Below are 12,625 nucleotides of genomic sequence, written 5' to 3'. Positions count from 1 at the left end.
AACATACTTTACAATTTGATTTAGAGAGCGTGACTAATGGCAATCATTCTCGGGTTTTGTTTACCTGAAAATGTCTTTATTTTGCTCTTATTCTTAAAGATATTTTCTTGTAATTAAATAATTCTAGGTTGACAATTATTTTCTTTCAGTCCACTGAAAATAATTCTATTTTTAGCTTGGTTTCTGTTGTAGGTGAGAAAGAATCAGTTCAAGTGTTTGCTGTTTTGGAGATCATCTTTTTCACCAGAAGCTTCTGAGACTTCTCAGCCATTGGTGTCTTGCAGACTTATCATGGTGTGCCTATGTGTGGGTTCTTTTCATGTATACTTTCAGGGATACATTAGGAATTATTTCTGCAAATACAGCCGTAACCCCATTTTTTCTCTTTCTCCTGGACTTCCAGCCGGATTTTTGATAGGCTCTCTCATTGTATTCTCCATGTTTCTTCACGTTTATATTTTTGTCTTTTTCTCTCTGTACTGCGTACTGGATAACTTTTTTAGATTTATTTTGCAATTCACCAATTTTACCTTCTGCTGTGTCTTCAGTTAAACCTATCCATTGATTTTGATAATTCAGTTATTTTTTGTTTATCTTTTGTAATTTGGTTCTCTTTAAAATCTTGGTAAAATTTTCCAACTCTGTAATGATAAAATTATCAAACACACAAAAAAGTTGAAAGAATAGTATAATGAACTCCTGTATACCGAACAGCTAGATTCACCCTTCTCAATATTTAGCCATATTTGCTTTATTCGTCTTTCTATTTTTTCCAAACTATTTGAAATAAGCTGGACATTATAATATTTTACCCCTAAATACTTCAGCATGAATCTTTTAAGAATACTAGCATTTTCTTACATATCCACAATACTATTATTATACCTAAGAAAAGTACGAATAATCTAATATACTTAATACTTTGTCCATATTCAAATACTCCCAATTGTCCCTAAAACTTCTTATTTTCTCAATCAAGATCCAATAAGAATTCATGTCTTAAATTTTTATTGTACCTCATTTTATTTTAATTTTATTGAGACACAATTGACATACAATAAATAGCACAGATATCTTAAAAGGTGAAGTCTGATCACTTTTGACACATGCACATGGATGTGAAACCATCAGTACAATCAAGGTATGAACGTAGCCCATCAGCCCAAACACTTCCTTGTTCGCCTTTGTGCTCCTTCCCGCCTCTACTCTGTTCCCCAGTTCCCAGGCAACCACTGATCTTTTTGTCACTAATGATTACATTGCATTTTCTAGGGTTTCATGTGAATGGAATCATACAATATGTACTTATTTTGTCTAACTTCTTTCACTCAGAATAATTTGAGATTTATCCATGTTGTTGCATTAATCAATAGCTCATTCCTTTTTATTACTGAATTGTATTTCTTTTTTTGAGATACAATTGCTATCAATTATATATTAAGTTTCAGGTGTACAACATAATGATTCAATATTTGTATATATTGTGAAATGATCACCACAATAAGTCTAGTTAACATCCATTGCCTCATATCATTACAATTTTTTCCCTTGTGGTGAGAACTTCTAAAATCTACATTCCTGGCAATTTTCAAGTATATAATACAGTATTGTTAATTATAGTCACCATGCAGTACATTACATCCCAGGACTCATTTATTTTACACAAACATGGAACGCTTCACAAATGTGTGTCATCCTCATCCAGGGGCCATGCTAACCTCTGTATCACTCCAGTTTTAGTGTATGTGTTGTCAAATCCAGCAGACCAGTCTTTCATGGTATGGATGTACAACAGTTCTGTCCGCCCTGCAGATGGGCATTTGGGTTGTTTTCAGATTTTGACTATGATAACAGGACCCTGACTAGGGTGAGAGAAACAAGGCACCTTGTGCACAAAACTTAAAGAGACACTCACTCTCAGGTTGGTGCAAATATCCCTCTTGCCTCGCTCTTGTCCCGGCCTGATGACAGATGAAATTGCTAAGAACATTTGTGTCAAGTCTTGGCACAGGAATATTCCACAAGGATCCTAAGCTCGGCACACTGTGAGAAACATGTACAAGGGAGCAAAGCCTGGGTTTCTGTGCGTGTCCTCTCAGAATGTCCCTGTCGCTGCCCAGGTGACACTAGGCACCCGTCATTTTCTCTTCAAGCTGGCATCGAACACACCACCTGCTGTGATGAATGAGCAAGGAGGCTAAGCTTCTTCAAAGGAGATGCCACAGCCCATTCAATAGAGAACAACTCTGGTGCTTGTTGCTTTTATTCTGATAAAACACACAGCATAAAATTGACCATTTTAAGTGTGGAGCTCAGTGGCATTGAGTACATTCCAATGGGAAAGTAACTTCCTTGCTCAGGGTTCATGGAAACAAAATAGGACTGTTCTCCAGAGACCTTCAGCTCCATAACTACGGCTCCTTCCTCGTGATCTTTCCCCAAAGCAGCTCCATGTCCGTTGTCTGTGTCCCAGCACCTTCCAGCCTTAGGCGCCTCTGACTGCATCTTGTTTCTTTAATCCCCGCACCAAGGATTGAGGCAGAAGTGCCTAACCATGTGTGCAACGGCTCCACTGCCTGCACTCGAGTGCAGCTGACAGAACAAGCTCACGCCTCACGTCAGACAGCCTCCACGGAGCAGCTAGTCAGCGATGCTCTTTGTCATTTTGTCACTAGGGCTTCACACTGGTGGGAAGCTGTGTTAGGTCATGAAAGGAACTGCCCAGCATATGTGTCCTGTGGCCGCAGACTCACCAGCAGCGGAACCTGGGAAAAGACGATAAACCTTGGAAGGGACAACTGAAGATACCCCTCCTGACACAGCTGCACAGACTCTTGTCCAATCTCTGCAGCCAGCACCCTGTTTAGTGAAATGAAATTAGATTTATGTTTAATTGCACTCAATAAATCTTTTGAATTTCCATTTCCAGAAAACATCACAGGCCAGGGTGCAGCATGAATGTGAGTGACACAAACTTTCATTCCCAAAGTACAGTGTGTGTCTGCTCTTGCACTTGAACCAACCGAAACACACCCTGGGCCCAGAAGTCCATGGCAATGTTACCCCGCAGCAGCGCCCAGGCCCAGTGGCCTCCAGTTCATTCTTCCAGAAAATGAAAGAAGTTGTTGGCATTCTGTGCTGGGGACGCCAGGGTGATCGCTTCCCTCCAGAGTGGATAAAACACAGAAATGCTCTTAACTCTGTCTCACATCGGAGACACATTTGTGCAATTCCTCCCTAAAAATAAGAGGTTTTATGTAAACTGGGCCTTTCTGCCACCCATTAACCTCAAGTAACCGCCTTGCACCCAGCCAGGTAGGCCACGAACTACCCCTTCTAGACACACACTCCCTCGGCTTACAAACACACTCCACAGTCAGTGTTTTGGGGGGTGACAGTTGCCCTGTGAAATTAAAACCTACAACAAAAAGGACAAAAACCTTCTGTCCCATAGACTAAGAGCTGCAGACAGTAAGCTTTTCATTTCATGGAAAATGCAGGTGTCAGGCCGTGTGGGCCCAGGAAGGTCATTTCGCCTTTCTAGATCTCAAACTGTAATGCGAGAAACTTGGCCTGGTGTCTCTCCGAGGTCCCCGTGCAGTGTCCATATTCTGGGACTGCTTGTGCTTCAACCATAAAACCACAATCACTAGTTTTGTTTTGCTGTTTTCAGGAAGAGTCTGTTGGATAATGGTTAAAGCCAGGACCCTGGAGCACGCACTTCCAGGGCTGGCATCCCTGCGGGCCTGTGGGTCACAAGGCGTGAGAGTTAACTTGGGAATAATGAACATAAAAATGCACTAGCAAACCCAGCCTGGCTCCATTCTGCAGCTCACTGACCCCAGCTGCCCACTCTGGGAGGTGGGTTGCACAGAGGCACCGCATTTAAAGAGAGGACAGGCTGCTATTTCCCCCTCCCCAACCCCCTTTCCATCCAGAGCAGCCCTACCTGTGCACTAATGCGCTGTGCAATCACCACCTCTCTCTACTGGTGCCAAGATCCCAGAAGGTCTAGAAATGCTGCTCTGGGCTAATCCCAGAGGCAGTGCACCTGAGCTGCTGTGGCTCGGGTTGGGGGGGCGGTGGGGGAGGGGACTCATCTGAAAGAGTGGGAGGGCTCCCTCGTCATAGGACCTCTGACAATTAAGTTCGCGAACTTGTTGCACCGATGTTGCTAACCTTTTTTGATATGATAAGGATTAATCATTATGAATTTATACCAACTAGACAGACAGTTAACCAAGTTTACAGTTTGGAAGTGCTGAAAAGCCTGCGTGAAAAAGTTAGACGACCTGAACTTTTCGCCAATTCATGGCTCTTGCATCAAGACAATGCACCAGCTCACCCAGCACTGTCTGTGAGGGAGTTTTTAGCCAGTAAACAAATAACTATATTGAAATACCGTCCATACTCACCTGATCTGGCCCCCAATGACTTCTTTCTTTACCCACAAATAAAGGAAATATTGAAAGGGAGACATTTTGATGACATTCAAGTCATCATGGGTAATAGGACGGCAGCTCTGATGGCCATTCCAGAAAAAAAGTTCCAAAATTGCTTTGAAGGGTGGACTAGGCGCTGGTGTCAGTGCACAGCTTCCCAAGGGGAGGACTTCGAAGATGACCGTAGTGATATTCGGCAATGAGGGATGTAGCACTTTTTCTAGGATGAGTTTGCGAGCTTAATTGTCTGACTTCATATTACCAGATGTGGAATCCAGGTTTGAGGGCCAAGGAGGAGAAGGGAGACAGAAGGAGATAGATATTGGCGCGCCACCTGGTGGCAAATCCTGCCACCAGCACGTTCTCAAGAGCAACGCAGACTGGTGCCGTTTATTATACATGCCTGACCTCCAGTGCTGAAACAGTGATTGGCACATACTGGCTGCTTATAATAATAGGTAACATCTATTTATTGAGCAACAACTGTCTTTTTAAATCAATGGAGGTTTTGAGATTAACTGAAAAACTGAGCAGCTGGTACAGAGTTCCCACATACCATTCCCCCCCCATATACACTTTCTCCTATTAATAATATTCTGCATTAGTTGTACTGCATTTGTTGCATTTAATGGACTAACATTGATATATTAGTATTAACTAAATTCACATATTAAGAATTCACTCTTGGTGTTGTACATTCTATGGGATATGACAAATGCATGTCATGTATCCACCATTATGACCATTATGGTATCACAGAGAATAGTTTCACTGACTTCAAATTTCGCTGTGCTTTACCAATTCACCTTCACCCCCAACCACCCATTCTTGAAACCCTGGCAACCACTGACATTTTTACTGTCTCCATAGCTTTGCCTTTTCCAGAATGTCACATAGTTGGCATCATACAGTGTGTAGGCTTTTCAGGTTGGTTTCTTTCACTTAGCACCGTGCATTTAAGATTCCTCCATGTCTTTTTTGTGGCACAGTAGCTCATTTCTTCTTAGCACGGAATAATATTCCATTGTCTAGATGTACTACAGTTTATTTATCCATTCACCCACTGAAGGATACCTTGGTTGCTTGCAGTTGTTGGCAATTGCTGCTATACACATCATGTGCAGGATTTTGTGTGGACCTAAGTTTTCAGTTTCTTTGGGTAAATACTAAGGAGCACAAATGCTGGATCACATGGTGAGAGTGTGTTTAGTTTTGTAAGAAACTGCCAAACTTTCTTCCAGGATGACTGCACCATTTTGCATCCCCACCAGCAGTGAGAGTTCCTGTGGCTCCAGGTCCCCGCCAACACGGGGTGGGGGGGTGTTGTCAGTGTTCAGATTTTAGCCATTTTAGTAGGTGTGTAGTGGTACCTCATTGTTGATTTAATTTGCATTTCCCTAATGACACAGGATTCAGCGCATCTTTTCATATGCCTATTTGCCATCTGTATATCTTCTTTGGTGAGGAGACTACTCAAATGTTTGTCCATTTTTTAAAAATTGGGCTATTTTCTTATTGAGTTTTAACTTTGTATATTTTGGTTCCCAGTTATTTATCAAATATGTATTTTGCAATATATTTTAATATATATGAAATAAGTACACAGATATTTAAATGAAACATTTTATTTAAATGAAATATTTTATTTAAAAACATTTTAATTATTTTCGGAGACACCACAAATATGTTGGGGTGTCACCTAAAAATCATTTCCTATACCATCTGTGGTATGTGTACAACATTTTGTGAAATATTATTTAAATCTCCCAATTAAAGTAAAATGGCAACAATAGCAAAATAACCACAATAACATCCATGGACACTCATTTCCCATAGGCTGCAGCCTCGATAGACATCTCTATTTTAAAATGGATGGACTATTATGACCCATGGTGTAGGAGGCTGAACACACACTGACATCCATTCAACACTATTTGCCTTTGGAACTCACTCATATGTAGATGTAAGTTATATTTATTTCTTAATTTTCTGGATACCTGTCTTAGTCCATTTGGGCTTCTCTAACAAAGTACCACAGACAGGTGGCTTATAAACAACAGAAATTTATTCTTCAGAGTTCTGGAGGCCGGAAGGCCAAGAGCAGGGTGCCAGCATGGTCACGTTCTGTTGAGAACTCTCCTCTGAGTTGCAGACAGCTGTTTTCTGCTGTGTCCTCATATGGTAGAAGGGGTGACGGAGCTCTCTGGAGTCTCTTCTATAAGGGCGCTAATCCCAGTCAGGAGGCCTCTGCTCCCATGAACTAATCACCTCCCAAAGGCCCTACCTCCTAACACCATCACATTGGGGGTTAGGTTTCAACACACAAATTTGGGGGGACACATACATTCAATCTATAACAACACCTTCATAATAACTACTGCTCCCAGAGGTAGATCTTGGTAATCGTGCAGTTTCAGACATGCTGCCTACACCAACTGAGCTCTAATTTCGAAGGATGTACAGAAAGACCATGTAACTTTGTATTGCATTCCAGGTTTTTCCAAGACTCTATATAGTGACACCACAGCAAGAGAACTGGATAGGAGACAGGAGGCCCGAGTTCTCATAGTGGTTTGTTATTTACTTGTAGTGTGTTAGTGTGTTAAGTCACTCAACTTCTCTGCGGCTCAATTCATTATCTAAAGTAAGTGATTGCTAATGTTCTTTCTAGTTCTGACACTTTCATGATTCAATGATTTTTCAAGCTTACCCTTAAGACACAGGAAATTGCGACATAAAAAACTCTACAAAAGTAGCACAGTATCTGACATTTAGCCACAAGAGGAAGGAAACTGAAGCTTTCACTCTGTCTTCAGCTGAGATCTGAAACAAACAACAAAGTTGTAGGTGGAAAATCACAAGGCTGTCTTATTGTGACAACCACGTGACCAGCACATTGTGTTGATGTGTTGTGCTAAAACATTCAGCAACAGAAATGAAGATGAATAAAACTGTGAAAAAATCTTCAATGAAAGTTTCAGTCTATAACGAGGCAATGCCTTCATTTGAGGACAATGAACACCGCCAGGCCAAGGTGAATCTGAAAGCCCCGCCCCGGGAGCTGGCTCCACCACCTCTGGGCACTGGGAAAGCCAAGGGCTGAAGGATGCCCTGCCTCGCCCGCCTCCTCAGAGCTTGCTGTGAACTCTAAGTGGTACAATACAACAGCCTTCAGTAAAGGTCAGCCATTGCTGCGCCCACAGGCCCCCCTCGAAGCACCGGAGTTGTGTGGTGCACGTGGGCTGCTGTGCGGGGTTCCACGCAGTCCCTGCCTCCCCTTCCCGGCTCTCTGGACACCTCCCTGCTCCGCCTTCCTTCTCATCCTCATCCCCTCTTCGGAAGCTTATGCTCTTCAGATCTCCAAAGCACTTCATCTATTCAGTGATTAACAATTTCTCTGGAGGCAAAAGGAGAATATCAAAAACACCAAGACAGACATGGAACGGATGATGAGAGATTTGTTTTCCTCCATCAATGAAGCCCAAGAGAATTCCTTCAATCACTCCCGTCTTCTACATAATGATCCTTTTGGGAGTAGTGATGTCTTAGCTTGGTTCAACTAAAAGGACAAAGGCTTGTGTGCAGGTGGTGTATTTGGGAATGAGACCTCTGGGAGCCAAACCAGGGAAGAAAGGCCAGTGCAAGGATGTCTTCTCCAGTTGGGGCCACCATGACCCCTGTGGGGACTATTTGAAGAGCCTCATGTAATGCATTCCAGAATTATCTTGCAGGCCGATGAAATGAAAGCTCCCAGGGGCATTATCAGCCCTGCACTCCTGAGTGGCACATGTCTGAGGACAGAGTGGGCTCCGCAGAGGCCCTAGCGTAGCACTCTCTGGAATACGGGTCCATTCCAGGAAGGACGAGTTACTGCCCTGCCCGGGGAAGAAAGCATCTGGTATACCCGAGCTTCCAGCACACGGCTGCTGGCTTCCCTGCGGAATGGTCCCTTGTTGAGGGCTCAGTACACATCTCGCAATCAGCCGTGTGTATTCAGCAGGGGCAGGAACTAGCTCCGCCTTGGTGAGAGGGAGGCCTCGCTGTCCTTCCTTGTCACTATGGCTAGGCTGTCTGTGGCTCACTGCATGAGTGGGGCAGCTGAGGAGAGGCTGTGTCCACTTGGTGAAGTTTACACTTGTCCACACCATTCGCAATACACCTGTGCTTTGCCTGAGTGGAACAGATGATTTGAGCAAGAATATGATGGGACCACGTGCCTGCCTCCTAGCTTTGGTAGTGGCGCTCGTCTCCCAGGAATGTGGTATCGCATCAGATTTACTTGGTTGGGGGAAGGAAAGGAAAAGGGTCAGTGTGAGGGGCATCTGCTTGGCCCTTCGTACCATAAACATCTCTTAGCCTTCAGGACAAGGAGTGGGCAGGTTTCCCAGCCCCTCACCACTGAGAACCAGGGCTCAAATCCACCAGGTGGCCTTGACCGAGAACCTGTGTCTGACCCTCTCAGCCCACACTGCTGGGCTGTGGATGTTGAGGTGTGTGGTTTGCCCAAGGCACAGTACTGTCCAGCTGCAGCTCTGCAGAGCCCATTGAAGCCTGCTGGCACCGGGCAGCTGCAATGTGGCTGGAGGAAGAAGTGGGGCCTAGAGAACGATGAAGTGGGGGGTGGGAGGCTCCCCCAAAAGAGGTTCCACGAGGTTGTGGATGCATCAATGCCACAACGATAGTAAAAATACTTATCAGCACGCAGTGGTGGGTGGCACCGAATAACAGATTCGAGATGAGATGAGACTACTCCCAGGGGGCGAGAACCTGCTTGCACTGGTCTGGCTCAGGTGCCAAGTGGCCATGCAGAAGTCAGAGGCTGTGAGTTAGAGTGAGGATTCAGGGAGAGCACACACCAGCACCCAGAACCCAGAAAGACCCGGACACCAGTGGACAGTCAGGCTACATGGCTGAAAACCTATTGGAGCCAGGATGCATAGATCCAAAAGGGCAAAGCAGACAGGGCAAGAGGGAATGCAGGAAGTGTCAGGATGGAAGACATGCTTTATTTCCTCAATTGTGAAATTCCATCAGTTGAGGTTTGATGTCTAGGCTCATGCAGCTGAGAGGACCACTGTGACAATTTGTGGGAAATGTCACACAGCCCGGGACATAGAAGGCAGACAGTGTGTACCTACTGTGCTTGATGAAGCCCCGTCTTCCAGGCACACATCCTGGTTCTGGGCCATCCTGGAAGCCCAAGTGTCCGAGTCACTGCTGGGCTGGGATCAGGGAAGCCTGAAGGACCCCCTGCTCATGGCGTGACCTTCCCAGGGGACCCTGGACATTGGGAGGGACTGCAGACCACTAAACTGGCCCCTAGAGACACAGGGACCATACAGGATGATGGCGGGCAAGGCAAGCTCCCAGGGAATCTGGCTCTCACCTGCTGAGACCAACACAGACCGCAGGTCAGGCTTCCTCATCACAGCGTCCCCACCTGACGCTGTGTAACAAATGCCGGGCAAACAGACAGGAAAGAATGATGTCACAATGGCCTATACACACCAGAAGGAAACTAACTGTAACTGAAATGTAGCTTATATCCATTTATGACTGCATTGGGGGAAAACCAGCTGGATGGCTTGTCCCCAAATTTGGTGGGTTTATTTGGCTCTATGACACCTAATTGAACTTTGGGGATCCCTGGGGTCCTCATCTAGATGGGCAATTGTCCTCCTAAGCAGCTGAACCAGAGGGTCAGTGCCAGGCCTGTCACTGTTAATCTAGAGAGAAGCACCACACATACTAAAATGCTGCGTGCAGACACCCCAGCAGTGGGATTGAACACGAGGCCCTAATTACAAGTCCTAAGAGCAGGCGGTCCACATGCCAAGTGTTGAGGTTTTATTCTACCTGCTTGTTAACGAACCAGTTGTGCAGCTTTCCCAGGTGGGAGGGGTGACAAGATTTGATTATATATTTATTTGCTTACTTAGCATTAATGGCAAACAATTCTTCCAAAAGACATAAACGAACATGTGGTAAATAAATTCTCATTAATCCTAAATGCTAACATTTTGCAAAATGATAGTATAATATCACAACGACTGAGCTATACAATTTCATCACATCATAGTTTGTGTACCCCCGAGCACAGTCAAGGCACTGAGTGGTTCCAACACCACAGAAGTCCCTTTATAGCCCATCCCCATCTCCAAGCCTTGACAACCACTAGTCTGTTCTCCATTTCTAGAACTGTGTCATCTCCAAAGTGCTATATGGAGGAGTCAGGAATCATCAGGAACCCCAGAGGCTGGGAGACAGGAAGGGGAGACCCGAGGGCTTCACCCCTGCAGATGCCTTGATTTCAGACTTCTGGCCTCCAGACTGTGAGGGAATGGATCTCTGTTGTTTTACACAGGCCAGTTTGTGGTACTTTTTCGTGACAGCCTGGGACACTAATACAATAGAGAAAAGTTGCAAAGGTGCAGCAGCGGGTGTGTAAGGAATGCTGTATGAGTCTCGAACAGCAGTTCTGTTCTCAGGAGCAAAACCCTAGAAGCATTTCCCATCCTCATCATTTGGAACACGGATTAGTACGACACACTCCGACAATAGAGTGTCCCAGTTATGTGACATCGAGGCTGTTTCTGGGTTTTAATCTTGTCCGCACAAGCATGGAGACGGAGTCAGGCTCATGTACTCATCCGGGCCCACAAGCCCTCCCGGTAACCAAGTTCATGCTCTTACGATGAGCTTGTTGGCCAACGAAACCACGCCCGTATAGACGGCGACGCCACTCCTGCTCCCTCCAGCAGCAGTGTGCCCACTCTCCAATCACTAACACTCAGTTTTTCTATCTAGGGCAAAACTCCTCGCCAACTTGCAAAGCCCAGAGAGGTATGTTACCATATTTTTGTTTTGCATTTCTTTAACAACTTGTGAGGTTGTGTATTTTCTATTCATTCTTTGACCTTTCAGTTTTCCCTTCCGTGAATATTTGTTTGGATTTTTGACCATTTTTCTACTGGGGTGGAGTTGCTGGCTTACCTTTTTCTTGTTGATCTGAGAGTATTTTATATATTAATCATTAGGGATGTTGCTAAGTGATCAATTCCTAACTCATTCAAACCACTTCCTTGTCTGGGATTATCAACTTGGTCGCGCGTTCCCAACACCTCGAGGACATGGGGCCCCGCTTCCTTATTCTCGCTACTCTGGGAAGACGCGTGTCTGTCCCCAAGTGTTCTTGGTGCCACAGGGCAAAATGGGAGGCAGGAGGGGCCTCTGGACAGACGTGCCCTTCTCACTCCCACCCTGCTCCATTTCTAACTCCTTCACAAACGCACAAAGGGCACTAAGACACTTGCAGGGATTAACAAGCCACACATTATGCTTTAAGAATTATTTGACATTTCAATTGCCCTGAAGTGTGAAAGGGTTCTATTGTGTATAGATTCAGATTCATCATGAGCTCTCATGATGTCCTGGTTAGAAGACTGTTTTTCATTTTCATCTCTGTAGCACAAGTGATTTCCTCTTGGAGTTTGAAGACAATGTTTCGGTTATACATCCAGAAAAGAACAATTTGTGCGTGGTAATCAATGGGTCATTCATTCTCCCTAAATGGGACTTCGTGCCTGTATAAAGATACCCCTAAGGTTTTTCTCCGCACACACTAATACTCACTGGCGTCTCCAAGTGCCAATAACCGAAAGGAGGCGCGATGCACAGAGCATGGCGGTGCGCGTGCGCACAGAACCGGAAAGGGGGCTAGTTCAGAAGCCCAGGAGCAAATCCGCGGGCCTCCTTGGGGCCAATAGATGACCCTTTTAAAAGAGAAAGCCGTAAATTTTCAATTCAGCCCAAATCATTTTATAACATCCGCTTTAAAAAGACTGTTTGGTTAAAATATTTATTTTTCAAAGTAAACCAAGGTACGCGTATAAATAGGGGAGCGATGGATGCTGTGAAGAAGTAAAGCGCGTTACAACTCGCTCTACACACGTAGAGACCTGTGGGCGGCCTGCAAATGAGGGGACTCTCCCCTTTGTGTGGAAATTCGCTCTCCGTTTCATTCTTCCTTCTTGTATTGGCCCATCACTGAACAGGAGAGTACAGAAACCTGTTTGCTCCCATTATGCTGCCCGCCCTGGCTGAAACAAGCTCTGGACAAGATGCCTGAGCAGTTGGTAGGACAGGGACGGTGCTGGAAGAAAGGATGGAGCCAGCGAGGGAGG

The 12,625-nt window shown here is 45.0% G+C and overlaps 1 long non-coding RNA gene and 1 other non-coding gene across 3 annotated transcripts in view; one reads left to right on the top strand and one right to left on the bottom strand.

Annotated features, from left to right (window-relative positions):
- Positions 1-1,662: 1,662 nt before the first annotated feature.
- LOC141567075 (U6 spliceosomal RNA) lies at positions 1,663-1,764 on the bottom strand. The gene has a single exon (XR_012489471.2). It is a non-coding gene; the product is annotated as a U6 spliceosomal RNA (small nuclear RNA).
- A 2,352-nt stretch (positions 1,765-4,116) lies between these two features.
- LOC141573121 (uncharacterized) overlaps positions 4,117-12,625 on the top strand; it is a 32,545-nt gene continuing 24,036 nt past the window's right edge. For both annotated transcript variants that reach the window (XR_016021214.1, XR_016021213.1), the window contains exon 1: positions 4,117-12,577. This is a non-coding gene — a long non-coding RNA (uncharacterized LOC141573121). The remainder of the gene's footprint in view (positions 12,578-12,625) is intronic.

Source organism: Rhinolophus sinicus, chromosome 4, assembly GCF_057876585.1.
Source record: "Rhinolophus sinicus isolate RSI-liver-muscle chromosome 4, RSI-T2T, whole genome shotgun sequence".
Taxonomy (NCBI): domain Eukaryota; kingdom Metazoa; phylum Chordata; class Mammalia; order Chiroptera; family Rhinolophidae; genus Rhinolophus; species Rhinolophus sinicus.
This window is presented reverse-complemented; position numbering and strand designations above follow the sequence as displayed.